General features: G+C 45.3%; 1 protein-coding gene and 1 long non-coding RNA gene across 2 annotated transcripts in view; both read right to left on the bottom strand.

The window, feature by feature from the left end:
* The window catches only part of WLS (Wnt ligand secretion mediator), a 34,223-nt gene extending 30,453 nt beyond the window's left edge, over positions 1-3,770 (bottom strand). Inside the window, exon 1 of the mRNA XM_071749868.1 lies at positions 3,662-3,770. The gene's annotated coding sequence lies outside the window, so the exon portion shown is untranslated. The remainder of the gene's footprint in view (positions 1-3,661) is intronic.
* A 3,863-nt stretch (positions 3,771-7,633) lies between these two features.
* LOC139798812 (uncharacterized) lies at positions 7,634-22,132 on the bottom strand. The gene is made up of 3 exons (XR_011726988.1): positions 22,011-22,132; positions 19,973-20,061; positions 7,634-9,393 (listed from the first exon to the last, which is right to left on the bottom strand). It is a non-coding gene; the product is annotated as an uncharacterized lncRNA (long non-coding RNA).
* Positions 22,133-22,150: the final 18 nt, after the last annotated feature.

Here is a 22,150-nt window from a genome sequence, read left to right as displayed (position 1 = left end):
GTGCCCCCCTCACCAGCGTTCACCTCACACGCCGGAGCCCCCCGGTGCTTCCCCCCCCCGACCTCCTCGGGGTTCTCCTCACACCCTGGGGGCCGCCCCGTGCTCCCCCCCCAGAGGTCTCACACCCCGGGGGCCGCTCGGTGCCCCCCTCCCTGGCATTTTCCTCGCACCCCGGAGGCAGCTCGGTGTGTGCGTCCCCCCCCTCCTCCCCGGGGTTTTCCTCACCCCCCGGGGTTGTTCGGTGCCCTCTCCCCGGGGTTTTCCTCACCCCCGGGGTTCGCTCGGCAGCACCCCCGGCAGAGAAGAGGAAGGGCTCCCCTCTGAGGAGTGGCTTTGTCCTTCCCTCAGAGCTTCTCTGGTTTAAATCTCCTCCAGTGCCCCTCCTGCCATGGTCAGGGACACCTCCCCCAGCCCAGGGTGCTCCAAGCCCCATCCAACCTTCAACACTGCCAGGGATGGGGCAGCCACAGCTTCTGGGGGAAACCTGGGCACCCAGGGGCTCAGCACCCTCACAGCACAGAATTTCTCCCTCCCATCTCCTCTCCATCTCCCCTCTTGCAGCTGGAAACCCTTCCCCCTCATCCCATCCCTCCAGGCCCTTGTCCCAAGTCCCTCCCCAGCTTTCCTGGAGCCCCTTCAGGCACTGGAAGCTGCTCTAAGGTCTCTCCCCATTGCAGCCTTCTCTTCTCCAGGCTGAACAAGCCTAAATCTCAAAACAAACATCCAGTCCAAATATTTAGAGCTGCAATAATCATCTGAAGCAAATAGTTACACAAAAAAAGTTCTCAAGAAAGAAATGCAATGAACCCAACAGAAATCCCCGTAAGGATTTTGGGTTGGATTAAGGGTTGGACTTGATGATCTCAGAGGTCCTTTCCATCCTGGATGATTCTGTGATTCTGTGACAGAAATGTTTGGCAATACAACGTGGTAGCCCTGCAGCCACCGCTGTCACTAACTCACTCTCCTGTTCCCTGGCCAGAAGCAGGACCACAGCTCCCAACCCCAGCAAGGGGGGCAAAGTCCTCTCCTGAGTCTAGAAACCCAACCCTTCAGGTTCAAGGCATTCAAAGGAGCATTTTAGAAGACTTGAGCTCCCAGCGTGCCAGAGACATCCCAAGACTGAATGCTGGAGGCCAACCAACACTACAATGAGGTATTTTGGATGATGTAATAAAATGTGACACGACAATTAAGATCCTGGATACAACAGAATCCATCTGAAAAGGACTGCAACAGTTATTCCCAAACACACTTATGGTGGTTTTCTAGCACTAAGACTTTGGCTTCCAAAGTTGGGCTTGAGAACCCAAATGAAACCAAGCTCACGTGCTACTTCTGTGTTTTACTTCTGTGATCATTTCTTGATTTGCAGAGCCAGCAAAATCTCCTCCATCAGGGTAATATTACAAGCTGGAATATAGGTGTCAGGGACAGCTCTACTGATCTTGTGACTCCAGGGCAGTTTAATCTCCTAGAATATTGCAAGTTGTGTTTGGTTTTGTTTTTTACTTTTAGCTTTCCTTTTACATTACAGCTATGACTTCACTGTTAAAAATAGCTCTTAATGGAGAAGTCCTTTGTACCCATTATGAACCCACGAGGACCATTCACACAGATGTGCCTCCAAAAAAATCAAAGCCTGTCTAGCAGCATTTTTTGCCAAGACAATTAAAAGATTTAAAACACCAAATACTTCATACTGAAGTTTCAAAAAAACCCACATAGAAAAATTGCTATTAAAAAGGCTTGCTTTGAAATATCTCGCACTAACTTTTAGGATGTCTGTCTAACACTAAACATTCATTTTGAGTGATGACTTTTACTATTTTGTGCTAATGGCACAAGATTTTTTTTAATTATTTAATTATTATTATTTAATTATTATTTAATTTTTAAATTATTAATTTTAATTATGTTGGTTGCTTTATAGTCTGTAATCACTGCTGTCAAGGAGAGGGTCTCACAAGCCCAAGCTACCCTCTGAGACCTCTGTTATCCAAATACCTACATGACCAAACACCTTTGCAGCCACATGAAATCTGCCTTAATGACTCTACAAAAGTCACCTGGTGCCATCTGCCCCTCTGTTCCAGTTTATTTCAGAGACAAAAATGTAAGCAGCAAGAGTCTGCCATAATAATAACAATAAATTAAAAACTCCAGTGAAAAAGGTAAAATAATAAACCACAGGAAACAATACTTGACATTCATAAGGACCTTTCCATCTCTGCCACATTCCTACATCTTTACTACCTCACAGTCTGGAGTTACTAATCACATGTGACTTCTGACACGCATCCAAAGGGCGTATAGAGCACATACCATAGTCAGCTGGGACCTCCCTTTGTGCCCCAGAGTGACCACACACAGAATCTCACAAGAGAGAAACTGGCCCAAAGTGTGTCAGGAAGTCCATCTCCAGCCACCTCTCAGCTGTTCACAAAGCAGAGTTTCTACCCGTGGAAGGTCTCCAGAATCAATCACCTGGGAACTCATCTGCTTGCCGCTTATTACATTATTTTTCCCTGACTGCTTCAGGCTGTTTTGAAAGCCTCAGCTATTAAAATAGCTCTGCTACAGTCAGCCCCGGGCAGGAGGAGGAGTCTCTCCACAGAGAACTCTTTGCAGGGTTGGGCCTGGAGCCCAGATTTTCAAAGGGTTTGAGCTGCCTGGAGATGTAGGTAAGGGCTCAGCGGGACTCCCACAAGCTCCTCATTTTTGGTGCTGTGTGTCCGTGCTACAAGTTCCTGCAACAGTTTTGAGAAAAATTCCTGGGTTTACACAGAGCACAAACTCTCTGAAAGCTTCAGTATTTTTTCCTCCCTCCCCTGTTACCTCATTTCAATTGGTTAATAGAAGTAATTTGGAAAAGAAAAAGTTAGGATTTACAGGAATTTTCCAAACACAGCTATAATGGAAGGACATATGCTACAAACATTTATCATTCTGCTCTCTTACAAACACTGATAACGTGGAAAAATTCCTCCCAGAACAGGAAAAGGGTGTTTTATGTTATTTCTAGTGAGCAGATGGTGGGGAACATTTTATCTTTGTAAGAAAAGCCTTTTCTACGGCTCGTAAAAATATTCAAGCGTAAAAGTTAGTGCGACACACATCAAAAAAAAAAAAAGGGGTGGGCTGAGATCAGTGAGCAGACAGAGATTTACAACTTGGAACTACTCGTTGTGGTTAGGACTAGGAGGAAAATGGACAGGTCTGCAATATTTCATCTTAAGCAAGCCCCAGTCTGCAAGGTAAATATTTTGAGCGACTTTCAAGCCCCGCTGTAGTCCAAGGCTAAACATTCACCCACTTATTAGGAGCCAGAAAGGTTGAATTTTGCCCCTGTTCCCACAACTGGGAACTCAGAGGTAGGATTAATTTTATTTCTCACTGAAGTGCCACCCAGCCTGCTAGATCTGAGATCCTGTGCTGTCCTTCAGGCTTTACACGAGCAACCCAAAGCTCCATCTCTGCCCACACGAAGGCTCCTCACACGATTTCTTTGATGGCAAAGGGCAAGGAAGAAAGGAACACAAACATGGCAAGGGAATTGCCCAGCTGTCCAGGTTTCAGCCTCACAGTGCACAATGACCACAAACAGTGAGAACAGAAGAGCTATACAGTTCACCCCAAACACCTGCTCCCAGCCACCTACCAGACTCCTCAGCAGCACTGGGTGGGTGGCAACATCCAGCTGAGGTCCTTCAGAGCACCTTATCCACTCAGCTCTCCCTCTCTCTGGTGCCTCCTCACAAAGTCCTGGCTGTCTCCATAAGGAACTGGGCAAGAAAAAACACAGTTCATTGAGTGTGGAGCAACATTTGAAACCCATGGAGAGAGCAGCCCCAGAAAGCTCTCCTGATAGCTCTTTCCATCAGGTGACAAAGCCTTCTTCACATCAGGATGAAGTTTTGATAGGGAGATCAAGGCTTCCCTTACACATGTGAGACAAAACTGAGCTGATGAATTGACAGAGAGCATATTTTGGCTTGTCAGACTGGAAGTGTAGACTTGTGATATCCTAAAGGAGGGGCCAATAACACTGCATTAATATAATCTTCTAACCACTGTTTAAACTGGATTTTAAATTTTTATTTATAGCCTTTACAATTACCCTGTCACTAAAAGGCTCAAGCCCTCCAAAGCAAATCTGTGGAAAGCCTTTTATTGGAGTCTGCCAAGCTGTCTCCTTCAACCATTAATCCAGTCAGCAAGAAGCAGAGTTTCTGCAATGGGATATCTGAGCAAGTCTGGGGCAGATTCATCATCAGTCTATCATTACATTTCCAAGCTCTTCCATCTAACCTCTTGCATAACATAATGATCATCTGGCAATAAGTACAGCTCTGCTTGAACCCTTCTTGTTGATTGACTGAGCAATCATCCTGAGGCCCAAAAAATTTCTCTCATCAAAACCACTCCTAACACCCTCCCCAACCCCACAGGACTACCTCCCACCTCCACAAAATCCATTTTTAAAAAGCCACAGTTCAGAAGCCAGAGAACTCAGGTCACTGGGAGAGTTTTGCTAATGCACAGCTGAAGGTGATAATACACCCTGCTGGCCTGCTCTGCATGTGATTTATCAATTCAAATGGCATCCCTGGTATTTTTGACAAGTGTAAGTTTGTGTGATCAGTGTGCAGGGGACCACACATCATCAGCCAAAGTTCTGCTCAGCCTCTCACAACTTTCCCCATTTTGCCACTTCTTGCCCCTTCTCAATCCTCATGAAGATGCAAGCTCTGGGCTTTTCCTCAGGCCCCATCCCTCAGACTGAATCTCCCACCTCACATCACCCTGACCATCATGATGGCTTTTGATGGAGCAGTCACTCCACTTCTTGCAGGGCTTCTTGCCTTGCACTGAACCTCCCCACCAGACCATTTCCAAAACTTGCCACTTTGGGCACCTACCTACATGTCTGAGTTTTCCTCCACTCCTGGGATGGACATCACTGGTACCAGCCCAGATGTGTCAGAGTTGGGCTGTGTACCCCAGCAGGAACCACATGCAGAGGAGGTAAAACATCAGAATGGCTCCAAGCACCCATCCATCCTGGAATGCTGCCTTGCCCCAGGTTTGCAGCCTCCTCCAAACAAGCAAAGAAGGTTGTGTTACAAACAGAAATGGATACTTCAATACTAAAAATTATATCTAGGATGCTATCTAGTGAGATCAGCAAAAGTAAATCCTTCTCCTAGCTAAAGTGTACAATCGTTTATAGTAAAATCTTCATGGTTCAATCATGTTCAGCACTGGAGACCAAATTAGCAGATGGAGCTAAATTTAAACCAAAACCACTTTTCATAGTCCCATGTGAAGTGAAAGGTGCACCTGGGCTGAGCATCTGTAACCACAGAATCATCACTGAATGGTTTGGGTTTTCAAGTCAAGTTCAGCAAGAGCTGACTGATAGTGGTTAAGTAAGATGACAGAGCCACGAGAGATGGAATCAGTCCCACTTGGTAACAGGCTTGGAACATCAGATGAAAAAAAGTTGATAAATATGAAGTATCCTTATAATTTTATAATTTTATTCTTCTGGTATGTTAAACAGCAGAGCTTCATTGGTTGTCTACATTGGTTATTACAAAAAAGGCTCTGCAGTTCTCAGTGTCTGCACTATTTATACAGAACTATCAGCTAAGACTCGAAAGTCTTGAGAAATCAGAAATCTGAAGTTAAACTAAAGCAATGTATGAACCCAGACAGTGTCCTTGTGAGACAGCCCCAAAACACCACCTAAACCCAGCTATAGAGCATGTCTCAGTCTGAGGGATCTCCTAGAAAGAGACATCTGCCTTGGAACAATCACAAAGGGCTATGGCCCAAACTATCCCGTAATGGTTATGAGCTGTAATTTGACATTCTAGACACACATTCTTCTTGCCAAGTAATATCATATTTTTGCTCTTGGCAGCAAAAAGAAAGAGAAGCATATATCCAAGATGAGTAATTTAGTACAATGTAATCAAGTCAAGCTGCCCCACAGACTAGGGACTGAATTAGTTAGCAAGGTAGGGTTTTATTGTCCTCTTAAATAAAAGTGTGTGCATGATACACTATATTTTTATAAGATACTATATTAAATTTTAGAATGAAAAATCACTTTCTTGTGAATCTTCTTCTCCATCTGAGCCTGAGTACAGGCTTTTATCCCAAGAGCCAATGGTCAGAGGTGGGGTAGCTAGTGCAAGCTGTGTTCCTTGGAGGTTTCCATCCCTGCAGGTACACATCCTAGTCAAGGAACCTTCTGCTCCCCAGCTGCCCTGATGGGACCTCCTCCTGGTTCCTGCCCATGGCAAGGGGTAGTAACAAAATGATCTTTAAGGTCACTTTCAACCCAAACCAGTCTGGGATGCTAAAAGTTGCCTCAGTTGTCACAGATTAATCTACAGATTAATGAGGAGTCCCAGCTCTGTGTCCCTGGGCAGGGAAGTGCCTTGCAGCTGAAGCAGTAAATCACTGCCTCTGTGCCACTGACCATTCCAGTATCATTTAACTGAGCTAAATAACAGAACCATTTCATGTAGTCAAAGGACTTTACCTCCCTCATTTTATTCTGAGTCTGAAATGGTTAATGAAAGAGATGGGTAACTTCAGGAAAAAACCAATCTCTTGTCTCTAATCTTCATGCAATGCTTCCCCTGGATATTCAGAGGTTATCAGCCAGCTCTCTGCCTTTCTGCTCCCAGATGCAAAGCTGGCAGAAGGACTGCATCTCAGCTGCCCCACTTACCAGCTCTGGATTTTTGTGCAAACCCACCTAAAGCAGCTGTGAGGCACGTTCCTGTTCCATTATGACAGAGATTAGCTGGAGCTTGCCTCTCAGCATTCCTTCAGCTCTCTAACCACAAGAACGAATGACCCAGATACTTTTTAATATTGGCTTCCCTTGCCTTCCATCTTTTTTTTTTTTTTTAATTGCAATAATTTCCTTAATTTGCTCTCAGGCATTCCTTTAAAGTAACAGCAATCAGTATTCACACATAGCCTGAACCCTGATAGGGGTTTCATGTGTTATTCCAGTGCTCCTTTAGTTTTTTGACAGCCTTTAAGGCAGCAAATGTCTGTTAAACAGAATTTTATTTTTAAGATGTCTTACAGTGTACTGAAATGGATCAATATAAGCAAAGGAAGTTCACTAATGAAATAATACATTTAAATATTTAAATGTAACTTCTACTGTGATTAAGCCAGTGCTTCCCAAATGCTGTAATATATTCTGATGCAAATCACTGTAGTTATTTTACAGCAGAATCACAAATATTTCAGCTGAGAAAGAGTAATTTGGTTTTCTTCTGTGCTGCTGTCACTGCAAATTTTTATTTAAGTGTCTTTACCAGCTCAAGCAATGGGAAACTGTGAGCTGAAAGGGTGAGAAAAATAAACCCTGATCTTTACCTCCAGTGTTGCTCGTGACTTAAGAGAATGAATGAACTTCCAGAGAGAACTCCACTCTCTCAGCAGCCAAAAAAAAAATGATGCCCATCTCACATCAAGGACTGGCAACAAGAATGGAAAAACAAGGAAAAAGAACACACACACCTTCTTACCAAAAAAAAAAAAAAAAAAAAAAAAGTAATATATATTCAGGACATCTGATGCTGTAAGAGTGATAAACCCTGTCTGAAAGGACAGTGCAAACCATGCAGAATGTGTCACAGTCAGCCTGTCAGCCTCCCTTCCTCTTAAGGCAAAACAGAAACCTGAAATCATTGTCCTGGAATGCACTGAAACCTCTTAACATGAGTTCCTGAAATATTCATGAACATTAAGAAAACAGCAAAGCTTTTGAAGAGTGTGCTATTTAGATGTAGGGAGCTGTGTACATGGCATCCTCTTAGCTCTAAAAATATAAAAGGAAGGATTCTTGTAGAAAGTAAATGACTGAAAGGGGACTCAGGAATCTTATCTCCTGGCTGTGGCAGACTGCACAATGTTGATTAATTCAGCTCCTGGATTACTCAACTGGAAAAATTCATCTGTGATGGGGTGTTTGCTAGTGTAGGTCAGGGAAGAGATCAGAATTTTAAGATAAGACACAGTAAGTATGTAAATCACCAATAAATAGTAGAGAAAACTCTGAACTGTCATATTCCAGCTGAACTCAGATTTAATATTAACTTTCCAAACTCCTCCATTTTTGTTACTTTATAAAGTTCAGAGGCAGGCACCTTTTAAAACACAAATTCTTACCTTAAACACTGCAAAAAAGGAGGAAGGAGGAAAAAAGAAAGACAAAAGAGGAATAAGGAGACATGAAATTCAATTTCAGGTATGTGAACTCACAGCAGAGCAGCATTTCCCTGTCACCCCTGCCCTTCTCCATCTGAGTCTTCACTCTTGTGTTCTGGGGCTCTGTGCCTCTGGTCAGGTCTAGTCAGGAGCTCACCCAGTGCAATCAGTTATGTTGAAGGAGCTTTAGGAGCATGGAAACAGCAACTTCATCTTAAGTGCTGGAAATAAGTGCTAAAGAGATTGCTGTTGAAATGTTTATGTATTTTGCAAAGCCATAGATATAGAGAGAACAGCAAAAGACACTGCTTGGCACAGGCAGGCAGAAAGCATTTTACCTGATTGCTTGGCTCCAGTTCCAAAGACATTTCTGCTGGCAGCAGCTCGGGCAGCCTCTCCTCTCCCCACTCCTGAATTAGCCCAGGAGTTATCCCTGCTCCACACTGGTAAAGCTGTTTGTGGTAAAGCTTCACAGTGTGAAGCTGAGCAAAAAGGCACACTGCAGAGCAAGGGAACAGGAGAAAGGGAGGAAGAAAAAGAGGTGGAGAGCAAATTGTTTCCAGGTGCAGCCCTAGACTCTCTCCCATTCAAAGGCTGGGTTGCCTAAGGGGTACCACAGACAGACACCCTGTCCTGCTCTCCACAGACTGGAAGCATGGGAGACATTTTTTTTGTTGGAACAGGGATGTAGATTTTTTTTTCCCCCTGCTGGACTGATTTCGCATCTGGTTCATCAAGAGGCTTGGCCAAATCTTGTACAAAGTATATTTGAGGGGTGAACTGGGTAAGGAAATAAAGTTAAAGAGAGGGGTGGTGAGTGTTGGTTATTTTAGTGCTTCTAACCTAACTCCCAGCATGGCTACATCAACAGTTTTGATGATATCACTTTATGGGACAAGAAAGAGCAGGAGGGCTGTGTGATCAACCACTCTTAGGGAAGGGAATGCCCCTCTGAGGCAGCAGTGGCAGCAGAGCCACCAGCTTGGCCAAAGTGTCCCTCCCTTCACCGAGTTAGTAAATGGAAAGCTGCTGTGGAAGCCTCCAGTTCTGCATCCTAAAAAAATGGCAGCTACTTACCCATCCCAAAGCCCTGGACCCCTCTGTGAGAGCTGTGCCACCTCCAGGCACCTCTCCTGCCCTCTGCTGCTGTTGGGAAGATGAAGATGAAACGAGCATTTTCCAGATTGCTCCAGGCAGAACAATCCCAGTTCCTCTCCACCAGAGTTAGTGCTGAGGAATGTCACAATCAGCACATGGAGACAGCCCAGCTGATCCTCAGGAGCAGCTACACTTACAAGCCTGGTTTATGCTGGTCCTTTTACCCCAGGGCTTTCTGTGATGACAACCCCGGAGGCCAGGGATGGCCCTCACCTGCTGGTCTGGGCCAGCCTGAACCAGCACCTTGACACCAGGTGGCAGCATCAGATCCAGAGAAAAACCCTCACCGTTGAGCTCAAAAGGAGCTTTGCCACTGCGGATGGGTTTGCTGATTCCAGTGAACCCCCCAGCTCCTGTGGAACACCTACCAAGGCAAAGCTCTCCTCTTGCTTCTGCTCTGCTGATTTATTGTTGCATAAGTGCAAGTCCTCTTGGAATGAAAACATCAGCTCCTGAGGCCAAGGCAGAGGCAGCAGCTGCTTCAGTGGGTGCCTGACACTGAGATGCAATAGGAGACTGCAGAGGATTTTTTTGTTGTTGTTGTTCTCCATGGACCTGAGTGGTTTTGCTTCTTCTGAAGAAGACAAAATCCAGCAGAAATTATGCAGAGCAACAGGGGCAGGAATTCTTCTGTGCCAGCAGGAAGCAAACATGGCATATGTTGACCATGGCAGGCTATTTGTAGCAACTCTCACAGCTCCTGGTCATGAGTCTAATGCTGTGAATAACATTCTGATCTGGAGATCTCTCTAACTGCTGGTTTTATAGGTGTAACAACTTGTTTTGGATTCAGTTATCTTAAAAAAAAAATAGCAGGCAAGCTTCCTATGGGGCTTTGAGCAACCTGGTCTAGTGGGAGGTGTCCCTGTCCATGCAGGGAGGTAAGATAAGCTCTAAGGTCTCTTCCAACTCAGACCATTGTATGTTTTGTATGATTCTAATAAAATTATTTTAATACAAACATTTCATGTTGAGTTACATCCTTCTGTTGTTTCCATGAGTGTGTTACTGCCTGGCAGTGTTGGTTAGAACCACCTACAACTGCAGTGAGGACTCGTGCTGCTTGTGCATCAGGAAGCAAGAATTGCTCATGACACAGAAGGACAGAAAGCCACAGAAATAAATATTCCTTCTTGTGCACTGATGTTTCTAATGAATTTTGCATTTCTGCCCAGGAATATCCACTCCTGTGTGGCTCAGCATGGTGTTGATCACAGGTGGTTCATAGATCTCAAATCAAACCTAGCACTAATCTTTAAACCTCTCATTGCATTCCACTTTTGATGAGTGCAAAAGAAACAGGAATAAGGGAAATTTATTTCTTTACGTGCATTTCTAGTGTTTAAAACCATTTACTGACTGCAGGCTTCATCAATATCTCTCCCAGTAAATAGGAAGAAGGAAAGCAAAGTTTTCACCATCTCTAAACCAGAATTGACAGCAAGATGGACCCCTGCCAAAATATCTGACATTTAATGTGCTTAAGATACATTATTCATGAAACTTGCAGAAGGAAATAGATAAAATAATGCAAGAGAGGTCTGTTAGACAAGTCTGTTAGAAGTCTCCTGGCCCATTCACCCTGTCAGTTGAGTTTGGGTGGTTGTTTTTAGCTGGCTGGCTGGTCCCCCCATCCTGCACCAGTGTCTGAGTCTGAAAGCCTGTTCATTTTTTCCTAACCTGTTGACTGTTCAAATTTGGAACGCAGTGGGAGGCTCAGGGTGAAGTTACAGGAGATGGAGTGAGCTGATCCCATCGCTCTCTGATCCTCAAAGGGGGAGGAACCACTCCTCCTCCTCACAGCCATGCATTCCTGAAGCTCATCATGTGCTGGCCCTGATGGTTGTTGGGCCCCTCCAACTACAAACCAAGCAGAAAGACTTTTTCTCTTGCAAAGCTGAGAGCTTCTTGCCAGGCAGGGAGGTAAATCAGCTCACCCAGAGGCCTAACGAGGGCTACATCTTGAATAACAGAGCAGGAGCAGAACCGTAAGGCCTGGAGTAAAGGAATGGTAGAAAAAAGGAGGGAATACAACCCCCTCCTTTTAGATTGCTCATCAAATCACACACAGGCTCTTTGTACGCTTGTGATCCGTAAAAAGAAAAATCTGTGAAAATTAACAACAAACAGGCCACAGTCCAACAGTCCTGTCCTGACAGCTGGAGCAGTCAGCACTGCCGAGAGATTAAAGTGCCTTTAACCAAAATACTTTATAAACAGGGCTTCAGATCTTTATTTTTCTGCCTGGTAAGCCAGATCCTAGCCTCTAGGATGTTGTGAGCAGCCCTGAGCAGGTTATGAGCAATTAGAACTGCTCCATAACAGATTTTGCCAACGTCTAAAGCCCAGCTTTTCAGCTGCTTCATTCTTGTGCTTTGACAAAGAGCAGGGACCATGACTTTAAAGCAGCTTTAGGATTCCTACATGCTGTGCCATAGAAGGGTCTGAGGTTGCTGTAATTACAGTGGAGCCCCAGGCACAGAATGCTGCAGGGCTTTCCAGATAGCTCCTCTCTTGGGTCTCAGACACTCCACACTCTGCTACAAATCCCCTAAAGAAGTTGCATTTGAGCAAGAAAGCTTCTGGTACAATTGGTATTCTCAAGTGGGGGTTTCCACCCAATTGAAAAGGACTCCTATAAACCCAGATGGTTTTGATTACAGGGTGTTTGTGCCAGAGGTCTGAGCCTCCATCCTCCCCCCTGCCCTCAGGAATCGGTGCTGAGCAGGGCAGGTCCCTGGGCACACCCCTGGTGGTCACAGGGATTGGGGCTGGGAGGGAGATGGATGCAGCCTGGGGCAGGCAGCTAACAGTGCTCCCCAGTGACAAAGCAAGAAGAAAAAGAGGAGAAACAAAGAGCACAATAGGCCTTGTCTGTGCTGCTGCACGGCTGCCCACCCTGTTAACAGGGGAGGATCTCTGGCTTAGCCCTAATGCACCCCAAAGCAGCTCCCAGCACTCCTGCCCGGGCTCCCAGGAGTCAGACAGACCCAGCAGCCACACCATTCCTTATCAAAATACTGACCTGATACAGGGAAAATCTTACAAAAACACAACACAGTCTGCTGCTGCCAAAGAACGATTGCTTGCCAGCTAACATTTATTTTTCCACAATTATATTCCAGGCTGTTGAGGGCTCGGTTGTCCTTTCGAGACAGAGCAGATCAAGGAGTGGTGCTCAGAGTACATCATCCATCCCAGGATAAATCCGGGGAGGCTCTATGACTCAGAAATGACTCACTGCTCCTCCTCTGGTTCTCCCAGACCCTTGGGGGCGTACTAATTTCTTGTGGGTCTGTATCTGCAGGAAATTATTGCCCCCAGCTCAGCTCTCCTGCGCAGAGGAATTCGTTCCCACACGTCCTGCTCAGCCCTTGCCTCTCAGGAGGGGTTAATGGGTGAGCAGATGCAGGCTCTGACTCCCCCCAAAGACCCCAGGGCTTGGTAACCCCCCCCCAGAGACCCAAAAGGAAAGCAGAGAAATGGGGGATGGTTTTGTTTGTGTGTTTGTTTTCCTTCCTTGAATGACATGTCATCTGGGTTAATTATTTGGAAGGAGATTGTTCCTACAACCCCCCCCCAAAAAAAAAATCCCAATTACTAAACTAAGATTGACCTTTCAGAGAGTTATTTCTAAGAACCAGGATAAAATAAGATAGCATGACTCAAACAAGAGGAGGAAAGTGTCTGCATCACAGTTAAGCCATGTAAATTGCTTTCACTGTCAGAATCAAATATTCTAAAATTAAAAAAAAAAAAATAAAAGCCATCCCAGGAATGATTAATCTTTTTTGTTTTTTTCTTCAGCAAGACAGATTGAAGTATCTCAGCAGAGCTAGATGGCAAGTGTGTGAACAAGGCCTGCTTAGTCTCCAGCAATTCTTTCCTACTGGGAATACAAGCTCTAGGTCAGAAAGGAAAATAATAACTACAATAACAGATTTTCACATATGCATGTACAAGAGAAATACATTCAGAGAATCACAGGAAAGCACAGAAAGGTACTGAATAGCAAAAAAGGCCTGTACAGCTAGCTCTTCACATCCAAAATGCCTGAGGATATAGTGGAATTGCATAAAAATGTGATTTTTCCAGTGGCAATGCTGGTTTAAGAATTTCTTCCCCCATGTCATTCACCTTCATCCCTATGCTCATTTCCACCCCTTCCCCTGGTTGTGTTTCAGGAACCAGTTTTTAACAACAGCACTGCACAAAAAAGGAAAAATTCAGCTCTATCAGTGGGTATTTTGGAGAACTACAACAGCAAGTCCTAACTGCACCACGACATCCAAGAGAAAACAGAATTCCCCCCAAAATCCTCCTGAGGAAGAGCTTCCCTGTGACAGCACAGAGACCTCACTTAGGAAATTCCAGATGGGAACAGCTCCCACGTGGGATAAGGATGGGCTGCCAAAAACCCCTCCCAGCCCTGGTTCCTGCGGTGCATCCCCACTCTGCTTTTGCCTGAGGGAATGTGGTAGCTCTGCAAACCAGCTGGGAGAGAGCTTGGACTTGGATCCCTCCCGCCACTAACCCGGCAGCAGCAGAGCCACCAGCTGAGGCCGTGGCCATCCCCGGGAAGGCAGCGGGATGGTGACAGCATCCACCTGGCACTGTCCCCAGCACCCGCTGCGCTGGGGCTGCCGGGGGAGGAGAGCGCAGGAATTCACCGCATTCCCCTCCTTCCCGTTAATCCCCGGCTGCCTCGCCTGAACGAACCGGATGGGCCCGGGGATCGGTGGCTCTGCTGGGGCAGATTGGCCGATTTCTTCCAGGGGGGAAGCGGTACAGAGAGCAAATAAGCCCCAGGCAGCAGTGGAGAGGTGGAAGGAGCCCCTGCTCTGCTCACCTCCGCGGGGTTTTTCCTCCTCTGGGTGCAGAAGAGGAATGAAGGATGCTGCATGCTGCAGCTTTAGGGTGATTTATAAAAATACATCAAAATCCTCAGCTTTCCTATCTGAGTTCTCTGCTAACAAGAATACAGAAATGATGTGCAAGCCATCAGCTTGGGAGGACAAAGACAGCTTGGTGGCAGCTGACAGGGGTGACTGGGGATGAAGTGTCCTCAGCAGCCACCCCAAACCCTCTGCCACCCTGGCTCCCTCCTTCCCTCTGGGCTGGACAGGAATTAAATATCAAATAAAAGTGGCATTTTAAAAATGAGATCTAACAGAGGCAGGATGGAAGCTTTACCCTTCAGAAATGAACTCAGATCTTAGGACAGGGTCACCAAGGGACCCCACTGGGTAGCCAGGTACCTAAGGACTCAGCAGAAATGTGTTTGAATTCTAGCTATAATTATACAGCCTTGCTACAAATTAACATCCCTGTACCATCCTCCTGCCTAAAAAAATGGTAATGTCTCAGATGCTCATAATTCAGACAGAAAGAGTCAGTACATATACACAAAGCTTTGCATCCCTTTGTGTTCCCAAGAAAGTTTCTCTAAAAGAGGAACACGTTTTCTTGCAGTGCACCCCTGAGCCAGCTCCTGTTTCTATTTTCAAGGATCCACAGGAAGGAAATGTGAGAGATGATCTGATCACCTGTGTGATTCACACATGGCTCGTAGTGTCTGTCATGCTGCAAGATTTTGCCATTTTTTTTTTAACTTTAGCTTATTGTTTTGTGCATGTTTTGAAATCTACTATGATACCACTGAGAATATTTAGATATTACATTTATATTTATGAATCCCAGAATCATTAAGGTTGGAAAAGACCTCTAAGATCATCAAGTCCAATCATCTAATAAGCACAGCTAATAAATAATCACAAAGAAACAGAACCTGCCAGCTAGATTACTTGTCCAGCTGCATGAATATGAAACACAAAGTTCTGAATATTGCACTGGAAAACTTCACAGCAGATAACTTCTGTTGCAGCAAGGAAATAAACTGAAATACCTCGTTTCAAACCCTGTTATAATTCAAATCTAGGTACAGAGAAAGCAGACTCATTGGGTAAGCCAATCCCCATGGGTTAGTTCCTAAGCCCAGCCCAGAGCTTGTTGCCTCAGTCTGTTTTGTGAAGGGGTGGAGGCTGGAACTGTTTTTATGAGCAGCTGCAACTCTCCTCACTCTGTCTCAGCTACCTGGTCTGCAGTACAGCCAGCTGGCAGGCTCCTGGTTTCTGTTTTTTACCATGCTGGTATTGGTTTGGATTCAGATTACACAATATTTTTCCAGGAATTTTGTACCTTTACTACTGCAGCTCCTGAGTCTTCAAGAACCAGGATACTGCTGCAGTCCTGTGACAGCAAAACCTGATGCTATCACAGGTCTGGGACCAGCAAAGTTTTCACTTCCAGTTACAGAGCTTCCTCTGACACTCCTGATTTAACAGTGTTGCTATAAATTTCAGATTAAAGTACCTTGCAAGGACAGAATTTAAATTTCCTTCTATTTCTTTATCCCTGCTCATTCAGTTATCCAGAACAGCTTCTTGAAAGTGCCAGGTTGCTTCCAAATTGAAAGCTTGTGTTCCTTTTTTTACTTTATTACTAACAATACCGGAAAAAAAAAAAAAAAAAAAAAAAAAAAGAAAAAATAATTGAGAGCCCACTGTTAGGTGTCTCTTGTCATCTTAAATGATTAAATTGTGGTCATGAAGGATGAATGCTGAAAAAAGGACCTTGTCAGGCACAATGGGAGAAATGCAGAGGCTGCTTTTGTGCCACAGCCAGGCTGAGAGCTGCAAAGGAACCATAGGTGACCCCAGTTCAAAAAGATTTCAAATCAAAAGATCTATCCTATGACTTAGGGGTTTCAAGAAGGCTTTATCCATGGCTGTGGTTTAAGGGCTGTATTGAACAATCTCTGCAAATCTTACAGCCCTCCCTTTCCAGCCCAGCTGAAGAGCTCCCCCGCAGTGCCGGCGCCTGCAGTTGTTGAATAAATGTTTCTCCCACTACAGCTCAATTAAGTCAGGGATATGAGGGGGAAGATGATCCAAGTAATTCACTAGCCTGGATAAGCAAGGGCAACCCACAGGAGGCTGTGGAATTCATCAACATTTTAAAGTCTACCTTAAGATTACAGGGTGTTTTGGCTCTGGTTTTAATTTTTTGTTCTTTTTCTGGCACTGTTAGTCCCTCACTGCATTTCATAATTGATATCATGGAGCATACACAGAGTTTGTAGAGCACCAACCGTGCCACCAGCAACTCAAATTGTAAGAATATCACAATACAGTCTTTCAAACCAAGTATAAAACAACAAGATCCAACAGAACTGGCTGCAAAGATTTACAAAAACATAAGCACTGCATGAAAGGATCTGTGATGATTATTAATTTTTTATCATGTTTCCATTTCAGCTGTAAATACTCACAGAGGTGGCTACCAGCAGGATGCTGTTTGATTTGTAAGGCCACTCCTTCTTCAAGGCTGTGATTTCCCACCCCTGATGCCTGCCATGGATTTAAATGCTGCAGTGACTTTCCAGAGCACTGCTTCTCATCCTTGTTGGTGCACTCTGTGCTCTGCAAAATGGGAATTCACATGTTACCAATCATCAGATCTTTGACAAAACAAGTAGCAGCAAGAAGAAAAACCCTGTGGTTTTTATGATAATAGAGAGTAGAAGTCAAGTCAACATTTCATGCCAAGTGGGCCAGGAAAGCAGTAACTGGAGAAGGATTATATGGTTTCACTGCAGCATCTCCTTGTCTGGCAGTAACTTGGGTCACTCTCTGTGTGTTGCAGTTGCATAAGCAGCTCTTTGCTGAAAACTCTGCACCAAAACCCAGGGTAGAGACATTCTTACAAACCAGGGCAAATTTCACAGAGTTGAAAGCCCAGACGTGAATTTTTTGTCTTCAAAAAATATCTCCCCTGATTTCAAAATAATCCAGTTTTGCCAAGGATTCTGCTGTGAGCCCCTGGGAGCTGGAGCCTGTGACCTAGGTATGCATGCAGACACGTGAGGGGAATGTAATAACCACACTCCCAAAAGGAATTTTGATCCTCCTTTCTTCTGAACAAAGACTTTTCACTCCAACTACAATAAACACTAGGGGACTGGAGAACTCATTTCAGCCCATATATACACACATGCTTCCTCTCTCTGTTGCAACAGGGTGATCAAACATCTATTTTTTCATCTAATTTTGGTATTCTATCTGTCCTCTCTCTGTGGCAGGCAACTCACAGTAAATGGTATTTTTATCCCTTCCTATGTTACGTGGTTGCAAAAATTGCTGACAGAATCTGCCAGCGTGCTCCACTAACAACTATAATGCTGATTTACTGGCTCAAATGCCTTTTTACATTAACACAGACCATCTCCTTTAGGGGCTGTGGACAATGCAACTGCACTGACATTTCCAGCACTGGAAACTTCTCTGCTGTGACCTCAGACAAGGGGGTCAAGTTGTAAAAAGAAGTGGGGTAGGTTAAAAACTGTCTCTGGTTAAGCAGAGACAACAGATGCCTGGAGAAGGTGGGGATACACAGATTTGGAAGTACACATTTTGAGTCAGCTCTTCTTTGAAGTAACATTTTCCTGAGAGCAAACACGTCAGAGCTGCCACCAGGGTGCTGTACGTAAGGGCAGCTCCTACAGCATCAATATGATATTTACTCAGTGATTCATCCCCTGCCTCCCTCTGTTGACCTAACTACCCTAACCACATCCAGTTACCAATTACTAGCTGGCAATGGCCTGACAAAACCATGTTCAAGGGACTCCAGGCAGCTGAACAAAGGCTGAGGCTTTGGTGTCACCACTCAGTGACAAACATTTGCACAGGAGAATAAATCAAGCAGCCCTTTCCTAGAAGAACATCCCAGGGAGCAGCCCAACAATTTGCAACTGAGTCTGCGTCTCCCCCAGCCAGTTAAAAAAATGCCCGATGACTTCAGCAGACTCTGATGAGACCTTGAAGAAGGAGGAAGCAATAGAACTTGGTGTAACTGTTGCATTTTGTAACTGCTCAGCTGTTTTTCAGGAGCCATTCAGCGATTTCAGGTAACTGGGCAGGTAAAATCCACAAGTGATTTGCCAGCTCTGCCATTCCAACCCTTGAGAGTCAAGTTGATTTTTCCCCTGACTGGGTTATCACCTGGATTCTCAGAATCTAATCCTGTTATCTCCAGCCTGTGTCAGTGCAAATTTGTTTTGGATCAATTGAATCTATCTCAGGATGATGTAAGCCCTGAAAAATGCTGTGGGATTGCATGAGCCTGTTAGCACTTTTAAGTAAACAAACAAAACCTGCTTTAATTTAGACAAATTTCCAGGCCACGGTTGGCAGAGCACCACTAAAAGCTCTTCAGTATTAAAAAACAAAATCTAAATAAGAAACAGAAGCTACACCAGGAGGAGGGATCTGTGGGAACCTTCCTGCCTTTGGTCTGACAATCCAAGGAGTGTGTTCTGGTTTCCCCCAGCATCCGGTGCTCTCCAGCAAGTTTCTAAATAAAGTTGAGTAAAAACTTCACTCAAAGCTTCAGTGTTCCTTAAAATGGCACAGCAGAGTCTCATCTCTGCTGGCAGAGCTGCAGCTCATGTTAAAGTAAGCAGCCACATTAACAGCTTCCCTAAATGCTGCTCTCTACATCCTAAATGCTCAGCTCCAAAGTCGCTAAAATAAGCACTTAGAACAACAAATTCAAGCACTTGCACAAAGCTGCATCCCTTCAGAAGGGCTGGTTTTTTCCTCACCTCACTCAATTTCCCCTCAGTGCTCATTAAAGAAAGGATGCTCCACACCATGACAGGAGAGAAAGGCTGGATTTCAGCTGGAGGACAACCCTAAATCAATTAGAACCTATTGGCTCCTAATTACAGGATTTGTCATTTATCCCAGGCTGCCACCCAGCACAAAAAAACCCCAAACTCCTGGCTGATGCCTTCTCTTGGTGGTAAACATCCCCTCAGATACATGTGGAGGCTGAAATGCAAGGAAGGTGAAGTGTTTGTTTTTCCTTTACACTGAGCAAGCAGTGTTGTGCTCTCACCAGAATGTTTAATTCCCTTTTAAGACTGAGTAAAAGCAACCTGTGTTATACTCTGTGAACACAGATTCAATCTGTTCTAAAACCTGAAAAACAATCAAAACCCATCCACTAACTCACAACAGTAAAAAAAAAAAAAAATCTGCAAATTAAGACCACATTAAGTGACATTGCTATGCAACACAAGTATTTTAGAGATAACTTATCTTCTAGAAGTCTAACACTCCATTATGGAAAATGAAATAAGAAGCATGAAAGTTATAATTGAGCAGTAGTCCCTCTGATACACTCACAGAACAGAGTACTAAAAAAAAAATAATGATATGAATCCAGGGAAATGATATATGGGTCAACTTAAAAAAAAAAAAAAAAAAAAAAAAAAAAAAGCACAGCAACAACAGGAAGCCCAAATCTCACTTTAAATACATATTCAAGCTTTTGCATCAGCAATTCCTTCTTCAGCAAGATAAGCACCCAGCATTTTCCCTACCATCAACACCTCTTTGAGGCCCAGACCCCCTCAAATGTATTCTCCTGCCTCACCTCAACTTCTTTCACCACTCTTGCCTCCCCCATTATCACCTGCACCACAGAAAGCACAAAAACTCACATAAAATCCCAGGGGAAATGCCAAAGAGCTCCATAAAGCTGCAAAGTGTCCTCTGCCTTTCATCTTCAGCTCTTTGTAAGTTTCTGAAACTGATGGAAGAAGAGAGGTCTGGTTACACCATGGAAGGAGGGAAGGTGTGAAATGAAATAATCAACCACCACCATCACCAGAGCCCCAAACCAGCCTGAGTGGGGCAGCAGGTCACTAACTTCCTACACTGCCTCTGCTGGGAGCCTCCCAGTGGCTCCCAGTGCCTACAGTACATCCAGATTGGAGTTTTTTGTTCAATATTCTCATTACCAGTAACAACCAATCACCCCTTGTCTCATTCTGGCTGGTTTAGAATTAAGGAGCATTTTAGAAAAGGCCAAATCTGCTCTGGGATCTGTTTTTGAAGGAATTCCCTACAAGTGTAGGCATCCCACTCTTCTACTCCTAGAGTGCCTGTGTTGCCCTGTAGTGCCACATTTGTCCTGTCCTCTCCTCCCTGGGCTCTCCCTGGGTTCAGGCACACCTTTATCTCCCTGCCACAGGGTTTGGGACAGCAGGAGAGGCTCTGGGACATCCCAGGACAGCTGAAACCACCCAGGACAGTGCTGCTGCTGCCTAGAGCTCCACCTATGTTAAATTTCTTGATAGAGCAGAGCACTGTACCAAAGACAGTCCTACCTGCTTTAAATATAAAAAGAAAAAAAAAATCTTAAATTTGTGTAGTAATGTAAAATGTAGTAAATCAGTGAATCTTGATTATTATTGTAAAGATTTTTTTAATAACATACACAGCTCATTTACCTACAAATTCTTTCTCCTGCCTATGCTGGATACTTACATTCACCAACCTCTAAGCCATTGCTTAATTATCACTATGAAGCCTTATTAATATGTGTGGATAAAGAGCTCTCTGGCAAGAATGCATTTTAATGAAGCTGCTGAAAGGCAACAAGCAGCCATTTCTAGAAGGTTATGCCAAGACTAACAACAGCAAAACTCACTAAAGCAGCTCAGGGGCAAGACGAGGTATGAAAGGAGAAAAAAACCCACAACAGATTCATTTAAAAAATAAACTTAATCAGGAAGCATTTAGGCATTTTGGCTGAGCAGCTACCACTTGGAATGGCTGTTGTAGAGAGGAATGGTGTCTCCCAGAATGTCACCTCCAGGTGCTGTCCCATTCCACAGGCTGCCGTGAGGACACTGAAAATGAGGCATTTTGTGTTTAATGGCGAGAGCAGCACCAGGGCGTTCATTTTTGAGGCTGCGGTGGGGTCTGTAACATCCTGCAGTACCCGACAGCATCTGATTCCCACATCAAAACACACATCACCACACCAGTTCCTGGGGCTGCAGTTCGCCTCACCCCCTGCGTTATTTTTGTAACGTTTCCTATTCCAAGGCCAAGATCCCACAGGCCTGGGCCCCCGGGGAGAGGATGAGGCGGTGGGAGGCCCGGTGGGCGCCAGCACGGAGAGCAACCCGGACCCGTTTATCTCCTTTGGTACCGACCCGCTGGAGCTGCCCCTTCCCGGCCAGAACTCACCCAGGGCGGGTTTGCTGGTTTGCGGGACCGCCGAGTACGGGTCCGGGGGTGCGGGGCAGGAGGGGAGCAGAGGGGAGGCAGCGATACAGCCCGCGGAACTCCCGCTTCCCGCCCGCGGAAAGGCCGCTGAGGGCCCGCCCGGCCCCGCCTCCGCCTCCGCTGGTTCCCTGTCCCGCAGGGCCTCGGGGGGCACAGGGCGGGCTGACAGGCGGGACCCACTGAGGGAACGGCCCCGAACCCCGACGGGACCGGGAGTGTCCCCTCAGCAGCCCGACCCGCGGCGGGAACCGGGTTGTTCCCTCAGGACAGAGCTCTCCACAGGAGGAACGGGGTTTTTACCTCAGGAACCGGGTTTATACCTGAGGAACCGGGTTTTTACCTGAGGAACCGGGTTTTTACCTGAGGAACCGGGTTTTTACCTCAGGACTGAGCTCTCCCCAGGAGGAACCGGGGTGTCCCCTCAGGACTGAGCCCTCCACGAGAACCGGGTTGTTCCCTCACCAGGCTCAGGTCTGCCCTCACACCCCGTCCTGAGGTGCGGTGCCAGCTTCGCCTCGTCACTGGAGGCAATCAGAAGGTTTAATTTTTTCTTTCTTTTCTTTCTTTCTCTTTTTTCCTCAGTAAGTGCTGCTCCTTCTCCC

The sequence above is a fragment of the Heliangelus exortis genome, chromosome 8, assembly GCF_036169615.1.
Source record: "Heliangelus exortis chromosome 8, bHelExo1.hap1, whole genome shotgun sequence".
NCBI classification, from domain to species: domain Eukaryota; kingdom Metazoa; phylum Chordata; class Aves; order Apodiformes; family Trochilidae; genus Heliangelus; species Heliangelus exortis.
This window is presented reverse-complemented; position numbering and strand designations above follow the sequence as displayed.